General features: G+C 39.4%; 1 protein-coding gene across 4 annotated transcripts in view; it reads left to right on the top strand.

The window, feature by feature from the left end:
* The window catches only part of Gpr141 (G protein-coupled receptor 141), a 63,319-nt gene that overhangs the window by 10,826 nt on the left and 25,520 nt on the right, over positions 1-26,973 (top strand). For 2 of the 4 annotated variants that reach the window (XM_087590129.1, XM_087590131.1), the window contains exon 2: positions 677-710. The exons of the other annotated variants lie outside the window; for them this stretch is intronic. The gene's annotated coding sequence lies outside the window, so the exon portion shown is untranslated. The remainder of the gene's footprint in view (positions 1-676; positions 711-26,973) is intronic. 4 annotated transcript variants of the gene reach the window in all.

The raw sequence follows: 26,973 nt of genomic DNA on the forward strand, positions 1-26,973 counted from the left end.
TATATTTGTTAGCATAATATTGGTTAGAATGAATATGAAGAGGATGAGGGAAAAAAATCACCGTCCAAATGCCTGGGTGAGTGCTTAGTTTGCTGATTTTCTAGAATAATTTTTTCTTCTGATTTTTAGTTATTTGACATTTAATGCAATGTATTTTGATCATTCTCACTCTTCATTACCCAACTACGGTAGGCCCACCTACTCTTCTTTTACTATCCAGACTGTCTCCTCTTTCCCCTTCAAGGTCAATTTGTGTTGCTCGAATAACTTTCACTGCTGCTTGATCAATTCATCATTCTTAGCTCCCCTCCCCCATTCTTTCCTCTCTCCACTAAATATTGTTAATACCTCCTTGGCTTTTGGTGGAATCATGCTAATCATCCTCTTTTCATGCTGAGAGTTGGTCTGCCTTAGGCTACTACAGGTTTTTTGCATGCTGTTGTAACTGTAGTGAGCTCCTGTGTACATCTGCAATGTTGTATCAAACAATAATCCTTCCTTGTCATCCACTGCCTCTGGCTCTTGTCCTCTTTCTGTCCTCTCTTCTGTGGTGAACCCGAACATTGGAAGGAGGGATGAGGTATATATGCTTCATTCAGGGCTAAGTGTTTGCTATTTTCTTACACTGTACACTGGCAGGTTATGTGTTTCTTTTTTTTTTTTTTTTTTTCCGGAGCTGGGGACCGAACCCAGGGCCTTGTGCTTCCAAGGTAAGCGCTCTACCACTGAGCTAAATCCCTAGCCCTAGGTTATGTGTTTCTATATTTATCATAATCTACTGCAAATAGAAGCTTCTCTGATGAGGGTTGAAACATGCATTAATGTACGGGTAGAAGAAGTCATTAGCAGTCAGTTTAATATGATGTAGTTTAATACATTTGGAAGAAAAATAGTAATAAGTTCTTTCCTAGAGACTATGACTTCTGTATAGTTGTAGGGTCTTAGCCTAATGATTATACTAGGTATGGGTTATATCTTATGGAATGGGACTTAAATACAATCAGGGAGTGGTTGGTTACTCCCATGATGCTTGTGTTAGTATTGCTCCAGTGAGCAGTATATATACTTCTACTGTAGTAGGTTTCCATCTAACCTTTTCTGAAAATTCTTTAGTGTTATTTATCCCTGTCATTTTTTTTTCTTTTCTACCCTGTTCTCCTTTCTCTTACCCCAATTTATCCTTTCTTATTACACAATTAATTTTTTTAGGTTTATTTTTATTTTGTGTGCATTGGAATTTTGCCTGCATGTATGTCTGTGTGGGTGTCCCAGATACCTTGAACCTGGAGTTATAGACAGTTGTGAGCTGTCGTGTAGCTGCTAAGAATTAAACCCAAATCCTCTGGAAGAGCAACCATTGTTCCTAACTACTGAGCCATCTCTTTAGCCCCTCATAACGATGCTCTAAGCCTTTATACCAGTTCATTTTGCTTTCTTTCCCTTGGAAGACCATCCCCTGCAGGGATCTATGTGAGCTTCACTGACAGCAGACAGGCAAACCATGGTCATCAAGAAGGCAGTTTGGCACAACATGACTCAGTAGCCAGCATTGTGTAAAACTTTGGAAGTCTGACCCCAATTTGCCTATTTTAAGCTTATTTATACTCAACACAATGCTGAAGACCATTTTTGTATTGATTAACTCAACATCACATGTACAATAAAGCAGGCTCAAAGGAACATGGAAAAAAATCATTGAAAAAAGTTCTTGAAAAGTTCATGGAAAAAAGTTCTTGTAAAGTATGACACCTTGCATAAAAAATAGATAGCATAGATGGACTGAAAAAAATAAGTTTACGAGAATAGGTCTGAAGGACGGTCTTCAGCCACATCAGCCACACAGATTGTACAAAGGTCACCAGTTTAGAAAATACATCTGCTTCAGACTTCTGGGTGAAAATTGATTTTTGTACTCTTTCCCTTGAGGGCACAAGCCCTCTGCGTTTAACATTCCTGGTTTCCCCAGTGCAGTTGTTCTTAACCTGTGGAATTGACACTTTTGGTGGTAAAATGTCCTTTTCACAGGGCTAACCTTAGAGCATTGGAAAAACAGACATTTACATTGAAATTCATAATAATAGCAAAATTACAGTTATGAAGTAACAACAAAAATAATTTTGTGTCTGAGGGTCACCACAACATGAACTGAGTTACAGGATTAGAACATTAGGAAGGGTGAGAACCACTGCCCTAGTGCATGTCTATGAGCACATTTATGTGCCTCCAACACTCCCCCAAGGGCCCTTAATAATATACTGACCTCTGTGTGTATTCAAACAAAACACACGTGTCTGAGAGTTTAAAGCTAATGTCTACAAAGAAGAAAAACCATGTGATATTTGTTTTCCTGGGTCTGAGTCACTTCACTCAGGCTGTTTTTGTCTCCAAGTATTTAGTACAAATTCTATAATTCCAATTTTCTTAATAGCTTAGTAACTTTCCACTATGTTAATGTACCATATTTTCATTATCTGCCCATCAATTTATGGACATTTAGGCTGTTTCCATTTTCTAGATATTGTGAGTAGAGCAGCATGGATCAGCAAGTATCTCTATAGCAGGATACAGAGTCATTTAGGTATGTGCTCAAGAATAGTATAAATGGAGCGGACAGATCTGTTTTCAGTCATTTGAGGCACCTTCATACTGACTCTCATAGCCTTTTTGTCTTACATCTGTCTCTCATCTGAGCTAAGACAATGCTTGGAAAACATATAAATGAACCTTAATTCACCAGCAGCTCAAGTAGGGTCCAAAACAGAGCTTAAAAATGCAGCAGCTACCAGCTGGAAGCTCTAGTAGGAAGTCACCTTGACGCTGTACCTTACGTACTGTGACACTTTTGGGAGGATTAAGGCAAGGCTTGATGTGGGACACAGTAAGCACTCAATAAATGTCCAGTTTCTTTACTACTAGCTCCAGATCATATTAGCTCCTTGTTTAAAGGTCCTTTGTAGAAGGCACTACAGTGTTTCGGCAGCAAGACCACCCAACCCTACCATGTAATTCTCACCTGTAGCTTAATTGAGGTGAAACATGTTGCACAGTCCAAGAAGATTTTCATTCTGCTCGGCTGAGCTCACACTATGCCCATGTTCTCAGTCCAGGGAACTTTCCCTGTTCTGCAAGTACAGGATACACACTAAATAGGTATATTGTAATTTATAGTTAAGTACTGTACAGCAACGTGAATTAATTTAAACAACCTCCCAGTCTTGTAATGTATATGTTACTTCAGGATGTATACACACTCCTGCATGTTTCCTAAATGTACAGACTCCAGCAGTCTCATTAGTAGTATCTGTAAGTTGTTAGCTAAGGGAGTTGCTAATCTACTGTAGCACTGACATGGGGCTACAGGAGAGGTGCAAATTTCTTTGTTAGGAAGGTGGGTGCTCACCAATGTTGACCAAATGTGTTTTTCCTTTTTACATTTTTCTGATGCTTGTTTCAAACTTCCCCTGACCTATCTGGAAATCAGTTTCTCACCAAAGGCCTCAACTTTCCCAAGAGAGCCTTTTTCACGCATTAATCTCTACAGTAATAATGAGAATATGAACAGACAAATCTTTCTACTTCTTTTGTTCTTATTTGTCAGTTATAGATTTTAATTATTTTTCTTTGAAACATTTTAATTTTTAGAATTTATTTATAGAAAACTGTTTTAGATTTATTAATGTATGTTAGCAGCTTAACTCTTTTGCTTTATAGTTTAGAGTTTTCTTTCTTATATGATTTTCTTTCTTTCTTAGATTTGTCCTCTACATTCTTCTTTAGTGAAGGTACTCTCAATTTTTGTTTGCATAAAACGGCATTATTTTGTTCACATCCCTCAATGACAATCCCACCAGGTACACCTTGTAGCTGATGGTTGAAAGACCCCCAGAGCTGGGAGACTCTCACTCAAGTCTTGGGATGATGCGACCCCCCAAGAACTCACACAAGACCGTCCTTGCTGTAATCACATGAGGTTTATCGATAGGAACCAGTGCACTGGGGTCAAGACTCACATACCACGAAGGGGCAGTGGAGTTCCACCCCCAGAGGCTGGGAGAAAGGGTATTTAAAGGGAGAAACCACAACCTGAAGGGGCAGGGATGGCATCATTGGAAAAGTGTGAAGAATACCAGTGAAAAATCACAAGGAAGAGCTTCTTGTCTCTCAAGATTGTTCTCTTAAGATTCTAATTTAACTTTATGGTCAGCTAGTTCCTGGGAGAAGCTTTCTATTATCTTTACTAGGTTGAGAATCACATATCTAAGGGCCTTATCTTAAGTCCTTTTATCTAGTTCCTGGGAGAGCAGACTCAAGAAATGTGACCTTTTACCTACTTTCAGGTAGAGGGCAGGGTCTGGAATTTGAGGTATTTAGGGCTTCTTAGGGGTGAGATAGCATTTTTAAACTTCTGACTTCTTAGCTGCATTTTTTATTCTTTCATGGTCATCTTTCCTTGCTCCTAGGACAATAGTATGCCCATCACGTGGCTTCCATCACTGCCTCTAGAAGTCTCCTTTATAACAGGCTTTCATTTTTATCAATTTGTCTTCTCTAAGTGGTCAGCATCTCTTATACATTACCACTCTCGGGTTCACTATTCTATGTCTGGATATGGGCTTTTTTTTTTTCCAAATTCTACTTAGGAAATCTGACCTTTATCAAATTGAATGATTGATGCTTTTCTCCAATTCTGGAGAATTTTCAGGCATCATCTCTACAAAAAGTTATTTGCTTCACCCTCACTATTGCTTTTTCTGGGACAAATTTAACCTCCACAGGACTCCTTTTTAGTGATTTCCGTTTTCCTCAGAGGATCTCAGGGCAGTTGCTAGGAAACAGAACTGAAACCTAGTTCTTTCGGCTGCAAATTGGCTGTATTTCTTTCTTAGTAGATGTGTTGATTTGGGTGGGCTCCTTAGCCTTTCTGTGCCTTGGTGCCCTCAGTTCTAAAAACATTGAGGCTGCACTGGACTTCTTGACATCTTCATGACTTAAACGAGGCTGCACTGTGCTAAAGTATGTGCACAGTGTGTTTATTCCAATGTTTCCTTTTGAAAAATGTTTATTTCTTATTGCATAGAATTCACTAACCTTTACTCTGTGTTTAATATTTCCCTTGAGAGTCTAGTTTTATGATTATACATTTTATTTTCAAAAGTTAACTTTTAAAAATGTAACTTTTAAGTTTTGAGTTTTTTTAGAAGCCTAAGCAAATGACTTTCAAGAGGCAAAGCTTCTTAAATTTAAATTTGCTTTAAATGTAGTCTTTTATTGTTTCACATATTTCATTAGACTTAGAAGTCTCCCCCTGCCCCAGGCTTCTCCAGCTGCTTAGCCAGCTCAGACTAAGATTTCACCTTTTTTTTCCCTCTCAACTGAGAGCTTTCAGGTGGAATTGTTTGAGGAGAATTTATTTCTCACCCCCTGAACAAGAAGATGTCTTGCACCGGAAAGGAATGTTCTCCAGGCTTTTTTCCTTTCAAGTCAGCTTTGTATAGTCGAACAACAATCTGACTTTAAGCTTGACTTGGACCATGGTTTTATATTCTGTGTACTGGCCTGTGAACTACTGTGTAGTTCCCTGTATACTGGCCTGTCAGCTTTACCAAACCACATTTCTGGAACACCCCGACCCCATTCAGGGAGGTGTTGTTTATTTCATCCATGAATTTTTAAGCATTTCTAAAGGGTATGGTTGTAGCTACTGTGAGAGAGCTTCCCTAGTGTGTACAAGGCAATGGATTCAATTTCGTCAGTGCACTTCCAAAAGAGAAGACAGGGGAAGTGTTTTAAGATGTTGGTTGGCAGCTTAAGACACACTGAACTGCTAACAGAGGATCACCCTTATTTCATTGTCCTACAAGGTTCATGCCTGAGTTCTCATTAGGTTATCAGCGACAAGCTTGCGGTCAATGCTTTTCAAACAAATAATACATGTATGTAGTTGAACACAGCCTTGGTACTACCTAGGTCCTTCTCCAACGGGACTAAGAAATTGCATTTTCATACCAGTACAAACAATTTAAAAATGTTAAAGTTGAAACATAGTGTCAAGACTCTGAAAAGAATAAATTATCACTACTTGCCACTTTGAGACTCTTCCAGTCATACAGGAATGGAGCAGGGCTTAGGGACAGGTTAGGTCCCAAACTACTTTGTCATAGACACAGGCAGCCATGCTAATCCACAGGTTCTATAGTCTTCAGCTCAACCAACCAGTGAAAATTGAAATTATTCAGAAAAAACACCCTTTGTGCTGAGCATGTATTTACAAGGTCATTTCCCTTCCCTAAACAAGATGGCACCTATTTTGCAAGCATTCATATAAAGTCACACAAGTTTTTAGAGATGGTTAAAATTATTTGGGTATGTAACGGAGTTTGTGAGCCCTGGGAAAAGACCAGAGACTCAATCCACTTATGATTGAAAAATGTATTGATTATCTGTTAACATTGTACAAGCTGTTGCATATCAGTAACAAACAAGAACCCAAAGATTTTTATCTAGTGATTGGCTAGGTATAGTTGGCAGAGGCTCTGGCAAAATGACATTCGAGTGGTGAGGGCAAAATGTGACCACACCACAGGAAAGATGCTTGATGTCAAATTTCCTGTCTTTTGCACTGTTGCCCACTGTAAGCAAGGTACAAGTAGATTTTTATGGTGTGTTTTTCTTTACACATAGATAGTAATGCAGACTGTCGGCTATGAGACTGTGCACGGACAAAGGAATGTGAGACACTGATTTCTATGTGAGTGACTGTCTAAGTGCTCCCTGCTTTCAAAAACAACTACTTACTCACCTACCTGCTCCACACTTCTCTTTCCCTTTCTCTCCTATGCCTCCAGAACTCATTTCTCTTTTCTTTACTGTCTTCTGTTAAAGAATCTACTGGTAGATCAAAGTGAACTGTTCACAGCTCTGGATGGAAGTTCTTGGGAGCAGAATGACCTCAGATAGGAGTCTATGGGAAAAACACTGCTTTCAGGGCTGCCAGGTGAACTCAAACCTCCCAGAGCCCCTCATGTGCTAAATTAAATGCTTATTACTTACCAAGAGAATCCTAAATAGTTATAAATTTGGTGCTGAGCACTAAGACTTATATATTTGCTAAGTTACAAGGTAGGCATTTTCATCTGATTTTATAGATGAGGAAGCCATAGGCCTGGGAAGGTAGAAGAGATAGTCACACCAACTGCTAAGTATCCCTCTGTACTCTTGTTCTCCTAACTATAACTTTCCTATGTCTTCAGTTTTGAAGTTATAATTTATGAAGATTATTGACAAGCTAAGGTATTAAAATAGGCTAGACACAGAGTATAATATCAACCTTTTCATTGTCACCAGCAGCCAGCATTTATGAAAAGCCTGATCAAACGTATGTTTTAAGTAGATTCTCTGTATGCATTTGTAAAGCACAAAATGGAACAATTTTTAGATGAAGAAAGCATCAGCTCATCTGAACTTAATAATTCAGGATACGTTACTTGTGGACTCATCATGTCAGCTTCTCAATATAGTTCCGCTAGATGAAAGCCTCAGAGCTTCAGAGTTGAGTCTGTAGTCACACACCACTACAATCTTCCTTTCCTCAGTAATGAAGGATGACAGGGTTCAAAGGAAGACAAAGGTTGGGAGAAAATCGACAAGAAAGGAGAGCTCAGTTCATGATAAAATAGTGGTTGGGAAGGAAACATATACTATAATTAGAAAGCTCCTGAGACATGAACCCACAGTGGGCTTGCTACACACAAATCAATTGCTTTTTGTCTGACAATGATACATACTGCCTCTGAGAACAAAGTGAGTTCTCTGGCTCTGGAAGCTTCTAGATACTACAGAAATCTTCCAAACTCCAGAGAACATTGGAATATGCATGATCTCTAAGCTAACAGGTAGCCTCTAAGGTGCTTGGCTGCAGATAGCTCTTGGAACTGCTACAACAGCCCAGCAGATTTAGAAGTCTCATTTTCTAAGAGCTTGAGCTGAGGCATAATTGGAAAAGATGTTGAACCCAGGTGAAGAGCTAACTTAGTTACTGAAGCAAGTCCCAAATCTAGTCTCTGGTACTACAGGCATTAAAAACAAAATAAAACAAACAAAAATCCCAAAACTCATTCTTTTACAATGTTCTTGGAAAAAACTGGACCAGAGAAGCCTTTGTTCTAACTAACTCGGCTGTCGTTTTGAACTTAATTTTACAATTGGAATAAAGATTTCTTCCCCCATGCTTTTGCAATTACTAGCAAGGAGACAAAAGCGTAAGATGCCATCTTCAGAGAGCAGCCAAACCCAAACCACTTGGGGAACTGAACATTATGCTGTGTGTGAGGTAGATGCTATCCAACTGCAGGCAAAGACATCCTGGATTGCTCCTGGGAAAAAGCAGTCAGAGAACTGTGCTGGGAGAGGAAGCAGGGCATCTGTAGGGAAACAAAACCATAGATAATATGCTTATCTTTGGCATAAGAATTGGGAATAACCAGAACTTTAGTGCAACCAAAAGATATAAAACTCAAAGGCCTTGCTTAAGAAACTTATTTGAATACATTAATATAGTGCCTCTTATTGCTCTTTGCTTTCTTTTGGTTAATTTGTTACTGAGAATTTTATACTTGCATATAATGCCTTGAGATGAGTCTTCCAGCAAGTCCCCTTATCTTGCTCTTATCTCCATTAACCTCTATTCCTACCTCCCTTTCCCTTTCCTAGAATTGAAGTCTTTTGTTTTATGAGCCACTTGATTTAACCAGTGCCATCTGGGTAACATTTGGATTGGAGCTCTCCTCTGATTTCTGATGGGGTCATTATTGGAAATGCAGTGGAAGACAATAAGCAATTCCACCCTCCAAATCTATTAGCATCAAATAGTTCAGCAGTGATGAGTGGAGCTCCTGACCCTCCGTCCCCCATCAATGTGTTACTATTGATGGGTTCGTTCTTATACAGACACAGTGCAGGCATCTACAAGTGCGGTGGATTTCTGATTGTAACAGCTATGTCTTATCCAGAAGATGACATTTCTCAGCCTTTCTTATTATCTTCTGGCTCATACATTCTGTTCTCCCCCTCTTCTGCAATATTCTGTAAGTTTTAGAGGGGAGTACAGTACAAATGTCTTGTTTAGGGTTGAACACTCATCTGTCACTGTTCTCAGCATCTTTAATACCTATTAAGCTTAGCATTTACCACCTTTTACTTGAGAGACTTCTTTGACTAAATCTGAAAGCAGTATTTGTGTATGGATATTAGCATAAATATTTAGAAGAAACCTTGGCTTTGTGTCAATTTAGCTGAGCAACAGTATTCAGTTCCCTGCTAGGATCTAGAATCTACTGGACCTTTGAGTTTTGTCCATGTTTATGGTTCCAGCCATGGGTTCCCTTCTGTAGAGATGATCTCCAATTCAGAGAGGAGTCCATTACCCCTACAGCAATAGTGCTGCTATTGCATTAGTGGGTGAATCTTGCCTGGCAGGTTGGTCTCAGAGATTGTAGAATTCATGGGTGCGTAAGACCCTTGATGCCTTTTCTCCCCCAGCAGCCTGCAAGGCCCATTCAATGACTATAAAAAGCTAGCTGACACTAAGGAAGCTTCCAGCTCATTTCCGACTTTTTTTCCATTTCATCATGCATGCATGGAACATGGTTACTTCAGCATTAAAGACTGATAGTCTACTGTATCTTTGAAATTTCCTCTAGATAGTTTATTAAACTATGTTTAAGCAGATCCAAGGAAGACTATATAAAGACACAAATTCCATACTCTATCCAAGAATGTTGTTTTGTTAATGACATTAAAGTTACTGTCATTAATGGAAAATTTCAGGGCACCTTTGTGTGATTGAGAACTATTGCATTAGTAGCTTAAAAACACTTGTCTTTCTTGTTTTCCAAGGGCATCTTAAATTTTACTTATATTTTGTAGCATTGTGTAATGGAAACAGTAGCTCATATAGATGAAACATATGTTCTTGGATATAGAATACACATTTTGTTTTCTACTTCTGGACTGGTTTAACTTTTTATTACTCCTGGAGCAGTACTCTTATCCCAAATGAACATTAATACACTTGATATATTTTGTCTGGTGGATTTCTAGAAACAGTACTGATTTGAATTCTATCAAGTTATATATTTTTATTCTTGCCAGCACTCAAGATTATCATCACACCTTACTTAATTCACTGATGCTTAGGTGAAAGAAACAGTAATTTTATTCACTTTAAAAATTTTCACTCATTTGAAAACCACTAACAGCTAGATGAATTAAGCTTGTCAGTACAATTCATCAAAACCATAAAGAGCAGTCAACTCTAGATCAACTCCACTGAGTGCAAAGATCCCTCAACCCAGTGTTATTCTAAATGTGCCAAACTGAGTACTTACCAGTGAGGTGTTCCTAGATAATGAGTGCAATTGCCTGGAGAGTCCTGCAGCCTTAAATACACCTGCTGCTCCTCAGCTTCTCTCTTTTCACTTTAAATGAAAATACTTTGAGTATTTTTAATCAAGGGAACAGTCAGTAACTGCCTTGTAGGTGCCCATGCAGACACTAAGCAGCTTTGTTTCACAGCATGGGGCCTCTTTCCCCCAAGCCTGCTCTGCAGATGGTAGATAAGCAGCTTCCAAACAGAAACTTACAAGCTTGGTGACCTAGTGGGAGCCCTCACAAAACGCTTCTCTTGGGGGTGTTCACTGAAGTAATATTTTACTCTCCATGCTTCAGAAAAGAAAATGGAAGTGTATCTATCTTCATCATTTCATCAGTTCTGGATGCTGTGTTTTGCTTTGACAGGTTTTCTGCCCTTCCTTTTCTGTTTTCAAAATGCCAACTTGAAAGTGCTGTTCCGGGGGCAGCGGGGGGGGGGGGGTCTGCCACCAATATACTCAGTGTTCTCTTTGCACAATGGTAAATAAACTTGTTCCTTTCTAAAAAGGTATGATCGTGGAAATTTTTGAACTGTAGACTAGGAATACTATGCAACTATTGTCTAGTTTTACTCAGGTGCAGAGATGAATTTCCAAGATACTCGGGTTTGATTCACTCCATATGTATTGTATGTATATATGCATGTATACACACACACACACACACACAGACACACATGCAAACTGTCATGTACCTATTCATACACACCACACACATGTGCATGTTGAAGCCTGAAGTTGATGTTGACATTGTACATCCTCACGTACTACTCTCCGCATCATCTACTGAGGGTTGCTCACTAAGCCAGGAGTGCTCCTATTCTACGAGTCTGCTTATCAGCTTGATCTTGTCTCTTAGGATTGCAGGACTGCCATACTTACATGCTTCTGAAGATCTCAAGTCCTCTTCTCACTTTTGGCAAGAGCTTTGCTCTCTAAGCGATCTCCATAGCTTGCTGTAGATAGCTGTTATTTCTTTCAGTGTAACATACTATTAAAATAAATGTACCATCTTGATGTAAGGACGCTTCCTGTTGATGTGACGAATGTTATTGCTGGACAGAACTAAGGAAGTAGGAGATGTTTTCATTTGGCTTATTCCATTTTAATTGTCATTTATCTACATAAGCATATAATGTATTTTCCCTTCCAGATGGGTGCTAGAACTCCATATGTCCTAGTCAAATACTCAGTGACATTATTGTAATTAGCATTGTATTCTAGACCTTTTAGGGTGAAAGTAGAGACGGCTCACCACTTGATCTGGCTCCGACCACATGATCTGGCTCCGTAAATTCTCCTTTATTGTTGAGACACCATGAATTAGAGAAAAGCGTGCAAGGGAAGAAACTATACTATTTAGTGCATATTTACAGGAAAAATGGAGTCATAGGTAGATGCACCAAGGCAAAGATATGAGTAGCTCCAGGTCACCTAGGGTAGTGTGCGTCAGATTTTACTATGGCCAGGAATCATCTGAAGGGATTGTTACTGTACTTAGGGTGCGGCTGTAGTGACACTTTCAGTGTCAATGCCTTGACTCAGAGCAGTGGTCTGTGTATTACCTCGTGAACAGGCATGGTAAGCAGCTTCTTGGCTCCACTCTTTTCACAGTACGGCTGGGCCATTTTGAGTAAACTGAAAGCAGATGCTGAAGGCACGGAATCAGGAAGCCACCATCTGTGGTTTGGTCAGGGCTTTCCTACCTAAAGCAATGGAAGGAGGATATGAAAGCTTTATGAATGTATTTAAGAGGTTTTGATTTCTTTTTATCATGGGTTCAGTCTTTTGAGGGTAGGTCCTCCCAGAAAGTCAAATCAAAAAGGGGAGTTCTACTTGTCTCAAGCAAATTTTAAACAGTTGTTCTTGGCTTCAGTCAGTTTCATGAGCCTCCTTGCTTAGCCAAACTATGTGTCTGGGCCTTCTGCTCTACTGGCCATGAATATACCCTAATAGACGTTCTCAAACAGGAAGGTCTAAAACAAACTATGGATCCCAGGGCCACAGATTTTTTTAACTGCATAGCAAAAAACTACACATTTCCTGGAATAGTGGACCTGAATTTTGATTAGTCAAAACCAGTAGTGCCTGAGGAATGAGGCAGCCAGACCTTTCTGTATTGTAGGAGCACATTAGAAGCAATACGGAAACTTCAGTTCAAGAACCATGTTTAGACTTTGAAGTTTCTAGAAGCTTTGTAACTTTCCCCAGAGACCATCTTTTTTATCTCTTCCCTGTTATTTTTTAGCAGTAAAATCTATAATCCAAATGAGAAGGTTTTAGAGAGACAAAAACCATCTGCCCATGGGAAATCCCAAGGGAAAGAGCATATGGAGCACGAGTAGGCAACTAAGACATCAATGGACTCTTAGATACAAGGGTAAAGAGAAATTGTTTTCTCGCTTTGACCCTTCTGAGTACAGTGCCTTACGTCTTGATGCCCTGGGCTGGCCCTCATGGATTCTAAGTGCTTTTCAGAAAAAAAAAGACTCAAAGATTAAGGGTCAGTGGTTAAGGGACTCTGGAGATCTATGTCTGGGGAATAGGTTAGATGGGAACTGCAAGCATGGAAAAATATGAAGATTGTCTGTGCATATTTAATATTGCTTTTAATATTGACCACTGAAAGTAGACTGAAATTTGCTAGCCATATCACTTGTGTTCATGTCTCCAACTGACATTATTTGTGTATTGCATTACGACTCAGTGTTTTTAAGTAAACCTGATATCTATCAGTGTTTCCCCTTCCATTTATATGAGCAGATGGAAGCAATAATTTAAAAAATGTTTCACAATATTCTGTTCCATTAAGTACTGAGAAAGAATGCTGTGTACTATGTCATTAGAAGACTCAGCATCTTAAGGAGTAGTGATATGTCTTCAGAGACCCATGCATGGGCTAAGTTTCAGCCACTAGGTCTCATGCTGTAGGGTGGCTCTGCAGACCTCAGTGGAGCCTGCTCCCATGACTGATGTGTGCTTACCGTGAGCTCTCTGAGAAGGTTTAGGTCTACTAGGTATTGTCTTTCTTTTTCTCATGACCAAGAATTAGAATAGTGTGCTTGTCTCCTGGTAATGATGGAGACACGGGGTGGGGCTGGGGTAGGGGAATTACATAAACATATGCTTCTGAGGCAAAGTTTGGAACTGACATACTTTCTTGTACTTTCACTTATTCAACAAACAAGTCAACCAGATTAACATAAAGTCAAGGAGGCACTAATATGCCCTGTTCCTGCAGTGGAAGGGGCTACATAGCTACATGTACCAATGGTGGGGTCATGTATATAAGAACTGAGCCAATGTCTTTCATGCAGATACACACACACACACACACACACACACACACACACACACACACACACACACACACAGAAAGAGAGAGAGAGAGAGAGAGAGAGAGAGAGGAGATTATATTAGATATGTAGAAACTCTTATGCATATAAAATTAAGTTCAATGTTGTTACACATAAGAAAATTTAGGGGCTGGAGAGATGGCTCAGTGGTTAAGAGCACTGACTGCTCTTCCAGAGGTCCTGAGTTCAATTCCCACCAACCACATGGCGGCTCACAACCATCTGTAATGGGATCCGATGCCCTCTTCTGGTGTGTCTGAAGACAGCTACAGTGTACTCATAAACATAAAATAGATAAATAAATCTTTTAAAAAAAGAAAATTTAGATAAAATACCACTGGGATAACTTGGAAAAGTTTTGTTTGAATAACTCTGAAACTAATTTCAGTCAATGTGCTAATATTTATTATATTTATTCAGTCTTGTTCAGATTTCTTTGCTTCTCTTAATATCAACATTCTTTTAATTCCCTGTTTGTATTGGCTATAATGATGTAGTTGTCTACATTAAACTTTATTAGCCAAATAAACATCTCAGACTTTGTATCAGCAATTGAACTACATGCTATCTTCCTCATTGTTACTAAGGAGCTTCCATTTCACATTTGAATATGCTGGTCAGTTACATATCACATGAGTGAAAACACCTCTTAGAATATTACATGTTTAGCTGATAGTTATTAAGAATCTCTCTATGCAAGGGTTAAAACACAGTTTCTAAATCCCTGTGTTGTCACCTGTATGATTCACCACAATCTTGTGGTATTGATGACTCCAAGGACTGCACTTTTCTCTTAGATGTCAGAATTTTTAAATTATAAATGTGGGTATTTTTATAGTCTGACATCATAAAAATAAACCAGGAGAGAAGAATTACTATGTAGCCATTGTCTCAGTTTGGGTTTCATTGTTGTGAAGAGACACTATGACCTTTTATATTAAATTGTACTGCTAGAGCAACCAATAGCATCAAAATTTAAATATGGGGCAGGATGCTCATTTTGCAGTCAATTCTTCTTCTTCTTCTCCTTCTCCTTCTTCTTCTTCTTCTCCTTCTTCTTCTTCCTCTTCCTCCTCCTCCTCCTCCTCCTCCTCCTCCTCTTCTTCTTCTTCTTCTTCTTCTTCTTCTTCTTCTTCTTCTTCTTCTTCTTCTTCTTCTTCTTCTTCTTCTTCTTCTCCTCCTCCTCCTCCTCCTCCTCCTCCTCCTCCTCCTCCTCCTCTTCCTCCTCCTCCTCCTTTTCTTCTTCTGTCTTCTGTTCAATGATTCCCCCTTCCCCCCACATACACACTTTGGCCTTCAGATTTTCTGAAATACAAAGTAGGATGGATTTTATGTTGATAGTTTAGGGACAAATGTGAGTGGGATCCTATTTCCCACTCTTGAGAAAGTGTGGCACAAAAAGGCTTGTATTATTCTCTAGAAAGTTGAAAGGCCTAATAGTCTGAAGCAAAAAAGACTTTTAAAAAGTCATTAAATCACAAGGCTGGTACATAGCCTCATTATATTTTCCTACTATATAATTTAAATTATTGTATCTTATCATGGCAATTGGTAAAATAGTGGCACAAATATTAGGGGACTGACCAACCACTTTTTTTTCTTATTAGATTTAAGACACACTTTTGCATAACACCCGTACCTAACACTGTTATAACCAAGAACCTGAGACTAGATAGGCCATGGGGCTCTAATGGAAAACCTAATGCTAAATTATTCTGCTAAATTAACATAGCAATACAATAACCCTAATGGCATACTATTATACATATACAGCAGTACATTTTTCAGCCCTCACCAGAAAAAGCTTCTTTTTTTTGTAGTAGATGGTAATTAGTACCCAGACATACAGCTGAACAATGTAGTCATGGTAATTGGTAGTGTGATGCTTCACAATTTTACTCATGGAACTAGTCAATTAACATGGACTCCAAGGACTGCATTTTCCTCTAAGATTTCAGAATTTTAAAATTTTAAGTGTGGGTATTTTCACAGTCTGACACCATAAAAATAAACCAGGAGAGGAGAATTACTATGTAGCCATTGTCTCAGTTTGGGTTTCATTGTTGTGAAGAGATACCATGACCAAGGCAACTCTTTCAAAGGAAAACATTTAATTGGGACTGGCTTATGGTCTTAGTCCATTATCATTATGTCAGGAAGCACTGAGCATGCAGGCAGACATGGTGTTGGAAGACCTGACAATTCTATATCTTTTTATCTGCAGCAGCAAAAGGAGACTGCATTTCACACTGGGCATAGCGTTAGCATACAAGAGACTTCATAGCCGACTCCCACATACTTTCTCAAACAAAGCCACCTCTCCTAATAGTGCACCTCTTTATGGACCAAGCATTCAAAATAGGTATGGGGGGCATACCTATTCAAATGACCACCCCCATAGGTTCCAGAGTATTAGTTTAGAACAGGAATTTTAAATAACTTAGTTCTCTTGGTAACTAGCTGCCAGTTACACAAAAATTTTTATGTTTTCCTCATTTTTCATGTTTGTGTATTGAATGTCTTTGAGTATATGCATGTTTCTACATGTTTGTAGGGTGCATGTGCATGTGGAGGCCAAAGGTTGATATTGGGAATCCGTCTTACTCACTGAGGCAGGGTCCTCAATCAAACACCAAGCTGGTTGACTACTTGACATCTATGCAGATTTCTGAGGATTTAAACTTGGACTCTCAGGCTCATTATATTTTCCAACTATATAATTTAAATTATTGTATCTCATCATGGTTTGTGTAACAAATACATTAATGGCTGATTCATCTTCTCAGACCTTGCACAACTTGAAAATAAAGTTAAAGAGTAACCCTAACAGCATTCAACTTAACTTATGATTATTAAAGTAACCTCGAAGAAAGTTTATATTATGCTCAGTTTTCCAGGAACACTTTTTGCTTTAAAGACATGATCCAAGAAATGAAACTTTTTTTTTGTTATGTGCCATTTTGATCTGCCCCTCGTGTCGCAAGTCCCATTACACCATGCTGCGTTGCTTCAGGGTGCAGAAACTGGATGCAAGCTCTTATGATTTCTGCAATGGCTTTTCATTAATCTGTATCTCAAGCATGAGGCATTACAAAGTACCCAGGGAGCCCTCATTTGTTTTAGTTTTATCCTCATTAAAGCTGGGAGATATTTATTCAGAATTTAAAAATGCATTGCTATAAGATTTTCTTTTAAAGACAAAGACCTCTAGATGTGGGGAAAAAAAGAAAGGACAAGTGTTGGTTTGTGAAGTGACGGCCCATTTGTGCTGGTCTTTTATGCTATGTACCACATTGCAAATGAAGAGATTAGTGCAATTTCACTGATGTTATCAGGGCAGAAGGCTGATTTCCCTTTCTTTTATTTTGTAACCAGACTTTGACAGATTCAAATCTTAGTAGGGGATTTTCCATCCTGTTTTATTTCATATTAAAACACAGTTGTTATAGCAGATACCAGGAGACGTTAGCCCCTGAGGTGAGGGGTAGCAACACTTGCTAAAGCAATGGTATAATTACTACATCACTGGTCCTTGGACAAACACATCCCATTATTTAAAACAGGAGTTTGCCATTGTCCAGCATCCTGAGGAGTCATGAAATCTGATTGGTCATCGTAGATCATATGTTCATGATGAGGTGATGTTAAGGATGAGGTGGGTATGAAGGCTCACTATTCAGTTTATCTTAGAGCATGCTCAGATCCTACTCTAGGAGCTCAGATATGAGTCAGTTTTTCCCAATGGCATGGATTTTGGAACAGAAACAGGATCGGAGGAGGCAGAGATGGAGTTTGGAGAGAGAAACACAAAAGGACTGTTCACACTGTCCTTCCCAGTGAAACAACTAGACAGCAGATCTGCTAAGAACTGAACTAGAAACAGAAAAAATTACAATTCCTGCCTTACTTGGGCATCTATACTTTATTGTGGAGAGAGATGGCAGTTGTAGCTCTAGTCCAAACAAGACGATGTGATAGAGTAAATGTGGTTTGGTTGTTAGCTAGGGTAGTTACTTTCTCTGAGGAATATTGGAAGAGATACAAAAACATTGCACATGAGAAGCTGGCAAGGAACGTGTTCAGTTCTGTGTGATAAGTTGTTTGGAGAAATGGGACACAGAAAAGAATAAACCTTGTTAGGCAGCAAGAGGAATTGGATGACTAAGTAATGCCCAAGGCTTCGGTAGAAAATATAGTGCTCTAAAAGCAAAAAAACAAAAAACAAAAAAAAACACACCCTCATTTCACTATTTTATTTAGGTTCTCTCTAGAGGGAGGGAGAGAGAGAAGGGGGAACGATGGAGGGAGGGGGAGAGAGAGAGAGAGAGAGAGAGAGAGAGAGAGAGAGAGAGAGAGAGAGAGAGAGAGAGAGAAAGAAAGAAATCAGGAACCTGTAGACAACTGTATCATTTCTCATTGACTGAAAATGGTAACTTCTATATCCTTGGGTGCATTAGCCTTGTCTAATCAGGAAGCCAGTACATTGCAAAGAATCCTCAGTGTATATGGTTTCTTTTCAGAAGTTTCTATTTTAAAGTGAAGTTTCAATGTATAAACTTACTTCTGTTTTATATCTATAAACTTCTGTATACTTCTGTTGTGAGTGTCCAATTAAGTTTTCAACCCAAATTCTTTATTTCCAGTGGCTGAGGAGAGAACGTTTATTTATACCCTAGAGAGAAGTTGCCTGATGTGGGGACCCAAGGGTCCTATGAGTACTGAGTCCCTACCAACTACATGAGAGGCTCCCTAGCCAGTGTGTTTCAATTTTCCATCGTAGATGCAATATTTTTTTTTTTTTTTTTTTTAGAAAATATTTATTTTTTTTTTCTCTTTGTTTTTATTCCCTTTCCCAGTTTCCGGGCAAACATCCCCCTCCCCCCTCCCCTTCCTTATGGGTGTTCCCCTCCCAACCCTCCCACCACTGCCGCCCTCCCCCCATAGACTAGTTCACTGGGGGTTCAGTCTTAGCAGGACCCAGGGCTTCCCCTTCCACTGGTGCTCTTACTAGGATATTCATTGCTACCTATGGGGTCAGAGTCCAGGGTCAGTCCATGTATAGTCTTTAGGTAGTGGCTTAGTCCCTGGAAGCTCTGGTTGCTTGGCATTGTTGTACTTTTGGGGTCTCGAGCCCCTTCAAGCTCTTCCAGTTCTTTCTCTGATTCCTTCAATAGGGGACCTATTCTCAGTTCAGTGGTTTGCTGCTGGTATTCGCCTCTGTATTTGCTGTATTCTGGCTGTGTCTCTCAGGAGCGATCTACATCCGGCTCCTGTCGGTCTGCACTTCTTTGCTTCATCCATCTAGTCCAATTGGGTGGCTGTATATGTATGGGCCAAATGTGGGACAGGCTCTGAATGGGTGTTCCTTCAGTCTCTGTTTTAATCTTTGCCTCTCCCTTCCCTGCCAAGGGTATTCTTTTTCCTCATTTAAAGAAGGAGTGAAGCATTCACATTTTGATCATCCGTCTTGAGTTTCGTTTGTTCTAGGGATCTAGGGTAATTCAAGCATTTGGGCTAATAGCCACTTATCAATGAGTGCATACCATGTATGTCTTTCTGTGATTGGGTTAGTTCACTCAGGATGATATTTTCCAGTTCCAACCATTTGCCTACGAATTTCATAAACTCGTTGTTTTTGATAGCTGAGTAGTATTCCATTGTGTAGATGTACCACATTTTCTGTATCCATTCCTCTGTTGAAGGGCATCTGGGTTCTTTCCATTTTCTGGCTATTATAAATAAGGCTGCGATGAACATAGTGGAGCACGTGTCTCTTTTATATGTTGAGGCATCTTTTGGGTATATGCCCAAGAGAGGTATAGCTGGATCCTCAGGCAGTTCAATGTCCAATTTTCTGAGGAACCTCCAGACTGATTTCCAGAATGGTTTTACCAGTCTGCAATCCCGTAGATGCAATATTTAAAAATAGTGGCTGTGTCCAAAATCAAGGACACATTTGATGTTAAGTAGCCCTATTCATTATGAATATTCAAATTAAGGTGTAAGTGCCTGTGATTTCTTATATGTGCTCTAGAAAGGCTGAAGATTAGAAGATATAGATGAGTCATAGTAAGAAAAAAAAACATATCAAATGCATAGAAGAGAAATCTCTGTTTTCTTTTACTCCAAGCTATAGAGCCCAAAGCTGAACTAAAGAGAGAACTGATCGTCCATCTTACTGGCAATTAGGGCTGCTGAGGACATCTCTGAAAGACGTGAGCCGGTTTGTCGAAGTCTACAGAGAGTCTGAGTTTGCTGCCTGATGCTTTCCAGATCAGCACAGAGAAGAACATCTGACCATTAGCAGAAGTTCCAGGGCTGGCATTTGTCCTTTGCGGCTAATTCTGTTCCATATCCTGACACTTCACATTCTTTTTCTCACTTGTTCTGCATTTGATCAATCCTTTCTGATCCTTTCTTCTATTTAAGCACATCAGTTGCATTGTTCTCTCCCCATTGGGTTTAGTTTCCCACCCATGCTTTCATGACACAGTCTTCTTTTATCTCCATTTCCCCTCACACCATCTGTCTTCTTCTTGGAATTGCTTGAGGAATTTGGCTGCAATTTACCTTGAATTCTTAGTTTATTACCACGAAATTAATTACTTTAACTGGATCTAGGACAAAATACTTGACAAACGTAAAGAGAGAGAGAGAGAGAGAGAGAGAGAGAGAGAGAGAGAGAGGGAGAGAAGATACACTCTTAAGAAGGAAGGGTGTGTTTTGTTTCACAGTTTGCGGGTTTCTGTAATGACAGGGAAGGCTTGACAGAGACCATGAGGCAACTGATCACATATTGTTCATAGAAAACAGAAAGCAAGGGACATAGATACTCAGCCTGCTCTCTACTGTTGATTTCATCTGGAAGCCCAGACCACAGGATGGTGCCATCTAAAGTATAGTGGGTCTTTCTATCTGTTATCCTAATCTAGAAACTCTCTCCAGGCATGCCCAGAGGACCTGCCTCTTAGGTGATCTTAGATCCGGTCAGATTGCCAATGTTAAACATCACAGCAATCTTTATACATGTCTCTTGGGTAAACAGGTGCAGTTAAAATTAAATGCAAGTTTTCCCATTGTTCAGAAAGAGAATTTATAATAAATATAGCAGGTAAGTGATACTCTGGCTTCAACATCTGGCAAAGTATTTCTTCATCTCTGGGCTTAAGTAACTAAGTTATATGAAAAGTTTGCATCATTCAAAAGCATAGAAATATTAAAGGTGGTAAGAATAAAACCATAAACTAAGCAAATAGCTCACAAAAGTATGCAGTCTTTTCTGTGTATCTGGCGCCATATAAATTAAATGGTCACAGGAGCTGTACAAGTGGAGATTCTAATCTAGTAAGGAAAATGGTCAATCAATATGTGAAGAAATAGAAAACATTTACAGGTGAATAGTATACTCAGTGAGATGAAGATGGTAAAACAGCAATTCAAGGTAAGTTTAAGTGACTGAAGATAACACCCGTGACCTAGCAGCCTATTTAAAACAAATCCAGGGACAACTCTGCCAGCTATCAGTTTATTGGGAGGGGCAGTTTGGTTTCTTGTTTATACATGTTTCATTGTTAGATATTGATTTTCTTCTATAACCTGAAAAGACTATGGTACAAAGTATAGCTAATTTGTCCTTTGAAATGCCCACTGAGTTCTGGGCAGTTCAGTTATCTCAGAAGCAGAAGTAGGGTGGAGGTTGCTGGTTGCCTGGCAACTGGTGCAATCACAGAATAGTTATGTTATTTGAGTTTAAGGAGGCACCCAGTATGGACTAAGAAATGGACCAAAATAAAACTGTAAGAACCCAGGTCTTTGTTAACATGTAGAACTCAGGATTGACCATCATGTTGGCTGCTAGTCTAGCAATGCATTTTCTTTTTACTCTTTAATCTGTATGCATTCTTCTCTTATTCAATGTATCTTGACCATAGCTTCCCTTACCTATACTCTTTCCAGTTCTCTGCCCCCACCTCCCTTCTTCTCCAGGTACACTCACCCATATACCTCTAGAAAAGAGTGGGCCTCTAGAGGACATTGACTGCACATGGCACAAGAAGATACAATAAAGCCAGGAAAAAACCCTAACATCGAGGCTGGGTGAAGCAACCCAGTAGGAGGAAAAGAGCCATGTTCTTGTGTTCTTGACCCCTCTGACTCTCATAATTCCCCCTCTCTGGCTAGGTTCACTGTGCTCTGGGGAGAGGGATCAAATAGAAACCTCCAACCTGGCTTCTCTCTCCACCTAATGTTTGTTTATAGGTCTTCACTTCCATCACCTTCTTTGATGACAACTGAACAATTAGACCAGGCACTGATCTATAAATATGTCAGAACATCATTAGGAATCATCTCATTTATTTTTTATTTTTATTTTAATTTTTTTATTTTTGCCAATCATGTTGGTTCTACTCTTAGGTCTCTAGGCAATCTAGTCTTTGGTTCCTGGTCATCCAGGGAGTGTTGGGCATGCACTCCCTCTGGTGGTATGGGCCACACATTAGATCAGTCATTGGTGGTTAATTCTCGCAAGTTCTGGGTCGTCATTCCTAGCACATATTGCCAGCAGGACAGACTGTAGGTTGAAAGTTTTATGACTGGGTTAGTTGGTGTCCTAGACCCATTGTTGAAAGCCTGGCCTGGTTACTGGAGATGATGTTCAGGCCCCACATCTTCCTAGGAGTCCTCACCAGGGTCACTCTTTAGATTCCAGGGAGTTCCCACTGCACTTAATTTCCTCTCTCTTGGTCTGTGAATTATACCTTGATTATTATTTACTTAATGGCTAATAGCTACTTATGAGTGAGTACATAAAATGTTTCTCTTTCTGGGTCTGGGTTACCTCAGGATAAAATTTTCTAGTTCCATTTATTTGCCTGCAAATTTCACGATGTCATATTTCTTTTTAACTACAGAGCCATAATTGTGTAAATGTACCACACTTTCGTTACCCATTCTTTGGTAGAGGACTTCTAGGTTGTTTCTACACCCTGTTTTGAACATAGTTGATTAAGTGTCCTGGTGGTAGGATGGACGGTCCTTTAGGTATATGCCCAAGAGTGTTATAGTTGTGTCTTGAGGTATAAATATTCCCAATGTTTTGAGGAATTGCCATATTGATTTCCAAAGTGGCTATTCAAATGTACACTCCCACCTGCAATGGTGAATGTTCTCCTTAATCCACATGTTTGCCAAAATGACCTGCCATGTGTATTTTGGTTTTAGCCATTGTGATGGATGTAAGATGGACTCTTAGAGTCATTCTGATTTGCATTTCCATGATGGCTAAGAGTGTTGAACATTTCTTTAAGTATTTCTAAGCCATTTGATATTCCTTTATTGAGAATTCTGTTTATATTAGTACCCATTTTAACTGGATTATTTGGTTTATTAATTTTTTTGAGTTTATTAGATATTTTAGAAATTAGTCCTCTGTCAGGTGTGGGGTTGGTAAAAAATCTTTTCCCATTCTGTGACTGCTGTTTTGTCTTATTGACTGTGTCCTATGTCTTTTGAGCCTTTTCAGTTTCATGAAGTCCCATTTAATTGATTGTTGTTTTTAATGCCTGAACTATTGGTGTTCTGCTCAGGAAGTTACCTCCCATGCCAATGTGTTCAAATCAGTTGCCCATTTTCTTTTCTATCAGGTTCAGTGTATCTGATTTTATGTTGAGTTCTCTCATCTACTTGGACTTGATTGTTTTTCAGGGTGATATAGATCCACCTATATTTCTTTACATGCAGGCATCTAGTTAGACCAGTACCATTTGTTGATGATGGTTTCTTTTTTCTCATTTTGCATTTCAGGCTTTTTTTAAATAAAAAATCAGGTGTCCATGGATGTATGAATTTATGTCTGTGTCTTTGTTTCAATTCCATTGATCAATGTGTATGTTTTATGCCAATCCCATGTGGTTTTTATTATTATGGTTCAATAGTACAGCCTGAAATCAGGAATAGTGATACCTCCAGAAGTCCTTTTATTGGACAGGATTGTCTTAGTTGTCCTGGCTTTTTATTTATCCATATGGAGCTGAGTATTGCCCTTTCAAGGTCTGTAAAGAATTGTGTTTTGATGGGGATTGCACTGAATCTCCAGATTGCTTCTAATACGATGGCCATTTTTGCTAGGTTAATTCTATTGATCTATGAGCATGGATGATTTTTCTATCTTCTGATATTTCTTCAATTCATTTTTCAAATCCTTGAAGTTTTTGTCTTATAGGTCTTTCACTCAGAAATGCATTTTCTATGCACAAATTTGCCAAGAAAAATGCCAGTTGAGGTATGGATGGCTGTATTTCTTCTTCCTTCCTCTAGCACTGGCACTTTTTAAAAATCACCCTAACTTGAACACAAATCTCACCCTGCTTCACAATAGAAAAATAGGTTTTGGTTTCTTGTAGAGATGACCTAAAAGATCTGTAACAGTCACATTCCCTTCTTCATCATATCATTAGTCACCTTTTCTGCAACATCCATGAATCATGCATCAGTTTTGCAAGAATGGATTAACTGTTCAATCTTAGAGAATTCAGAAGTCATTGTGGCCATGTTAAGTGAGAGTGTGCAGCACAAGGGTAGCTGAAATCAAGCCAGATAAAGTACCTGAAGATTAGATGGGACACTGACACAATTTGTACCACAACTTCCTTCATTCAGGGCCACTTTTGTCTGAAAAATTTTCATGTAGAATGAGATGGTTAATAAAATTTTGGCAAGAAGAGTTGAGAGGATAAAAGTGAAAGGTAGATTTCAAATCTTATAGAATCTCTTTAGGTCTAATTCAAAATTAAGGAAAGGATGGGGTCCAACACGAAGTGTGGAAGATACGTCCACCTCCCTGAGGAGCAGCAGAGCCTCGTTAGAGCAAGAATCTGAGGGAGGCTGCTCTTGAGGAGATCATTATTCATTGAGGTGCGTCTCCACTCACTACAGCTGTGTAGTATGGGAAGGGAGTGTGGAGCAAGGAGAGTTGGGTGCCCTTCAGGAAGACCTGGGCTGCAGAAGGAGCTGGGAGAAGAACCCAGAGCTATGCAGAAAGCAGTCAGAGGAACGGCATGCTATGACTCAAGTCTGGCATTTCTAGACCTTTGAGAAGAGGAACACAACTGGTTATGCTTCTGGGCATTGTTGGAGACAGGACAGAAATCATTTACAAATGCCATGCCAGGTGCCCTTCGATGGCTAGGTATTCTATGTCTTGGGCACAGTCATCTGGGGCAGAGGATGTGAACAGTCTCTCTCTGATCTATGAAATTCTCAGCATGATTTCCCATTTCAAAGGTGAAAGATATAGGATTTAGAAGAGTTAAAATAAAATTTAGAAAAGCTTTGGATTCTTTCAGGGACAAATTAAATTTTGGTAATCAAGTTTTGAATACGATGTTGCGTTCTTGGCATTGCAACATGATGAACTTCTTTTCCAGCATTTATCCATCTTAGAGAACATTGAGTAGTCCCATTTAAATGATTTTCCTAGGTCTTCTGCTTGGTATGCAAATGAAATGCCTTCAAGTATCCTAGCAACTGGTTACAGAGGTATAAACAGTGCTGAGGAAAGCTAGGGACCACTAGCTAGTTTTCCAGAATTCCCAGTCCTGGAGAGCATGATGGTACAGTGAAGGTCTGCGATCCTGTCCCCCATGATATGGTGCTGAGGCCCAAATCAGTATTGCTAGTTAGCTGAGGGAATAAAGGAGACCTGTTAATTTCCATGGCCTTAATCTCTTCTTTCAACATCTAGGTAACAAATACCCACACTCTAGAATCTTTGGGGGCCATATAACTAATTTGTATATGATCTTTCTTTAGTGTCAGGATTGGGAGAGCAACTTGGAATCTCGGATAGCAGTAATCATAGCAATCATGTTCAGTATTGATGAGAAAGACGGACCCCAGAAGCACTGAGGATAGAATGTGAGTGCAGTTCACAGACACACTGGATTGTGGATCACTGATTTGAGGGGAGCACTGGCAAATCAGGATCGCTTTAGAATTATGGTACTTTCCAACTATAGATGTTAACTCATTCTCCAAAGGAAACACCTACCCCCTTAATAAATAGGCTTCACATTTTTTTTAAAATTTTATTTTTGAATTCAAGTTTACTGGAAGAACATAAATTAGTGCTGTAAAGCAAAAGCTAGCATTCGATCTTGATCTGATTAAACCATCCAGGAAAACTGACCCACCCACATATTCCGAGGTGCCGCATGTCTGCTGTCTCCTGCTGCTGTTCACACTCTCTGGCTTTGATGCCACTGTGGTAGCTGAACTGCTTGGCAGATTATATTCATTATCATGATGGAAATCAGTGATTTCTCCAGGGCTCTGCTTGGGGAGGAAGGGGAGTTAAAGCAACAGAGGAGCCTGCAGATCCACTGTGGGAGAGTTCCCTTACAGGCAGATTAGCTCACAGAGCACAGCGAGTTAGTGTATGGCTCATGGGATGATGAAAGTATTTCTCAGTCCTTCATCTTGTGTATTTCAGAAATATGTTCACAAGAATAGCAAGTAGAGATGAACCTTGGAGTTGACTCACTAGGAAAATCTTACATTAGAAAAGTAGGAATAACTTTTTGACCTAAATTTGGTATATTTCAAAGTAAATCAGTTTGGTACTATAAATCTATATTCATAAATATTTCTCCATCATATGGATAGCTAAATACCATCTAGAAATGAACGAAACTTAATTCACAAAATGTTTCCCATGATTATTTATGGTGACCATTGGAAACATGCCACCACTGAGCACTTGGCTAAGCAACCCTAAAACACTGCCATGATTTAAAGGTGCAGACACCTCAAGGTTCAGCATCTTTCATACATCACTGTTGAAAAGTGAAGTAAAAAAGCTCATGAATAGCACAAATGAACAAAAGATACTAAGAAATAGGCTGGAGCATTTAAGACATCTGCCAAATGAATATTCCCTCAGTTTCTTTTGGTTACTTTTCTTACAATAAGATTAAAAAACAAAACCAGTGAGGAGAGAAAAGACAAGGAAAGGGAAGGGAAAGGAAGGGAAGGGAAGGGAAGGGAAGGGAAGGGAAGGGAAGGGAAGGGAAGGGAAGGGAAGGGAAGGGGAAGGAAGGGAAGGGGAGGGAAGAGAATAAAAGAAACAACAACAACAACAAAGAAACCCTGTCAGTGGTCAGGAGGACGTAAAGCTGACATCAGGGTAAAAC

This window comes from Rattus norvegicus, chromosome 17, assembly GCF_021556685.1.
Source record: "Rattus norvegicus strain SHRSP/BbbUtx chromosome 17, alternate assembly SHRSP_T2T, whole genome shotgun sequence".
NCBI classification, from domain to species: domain Eukaryota; kingdom Metazoa; phylum Chordata; class Mammalia; order Rodentia; family Muridae; genus Rattus; species Rattus norvegicus.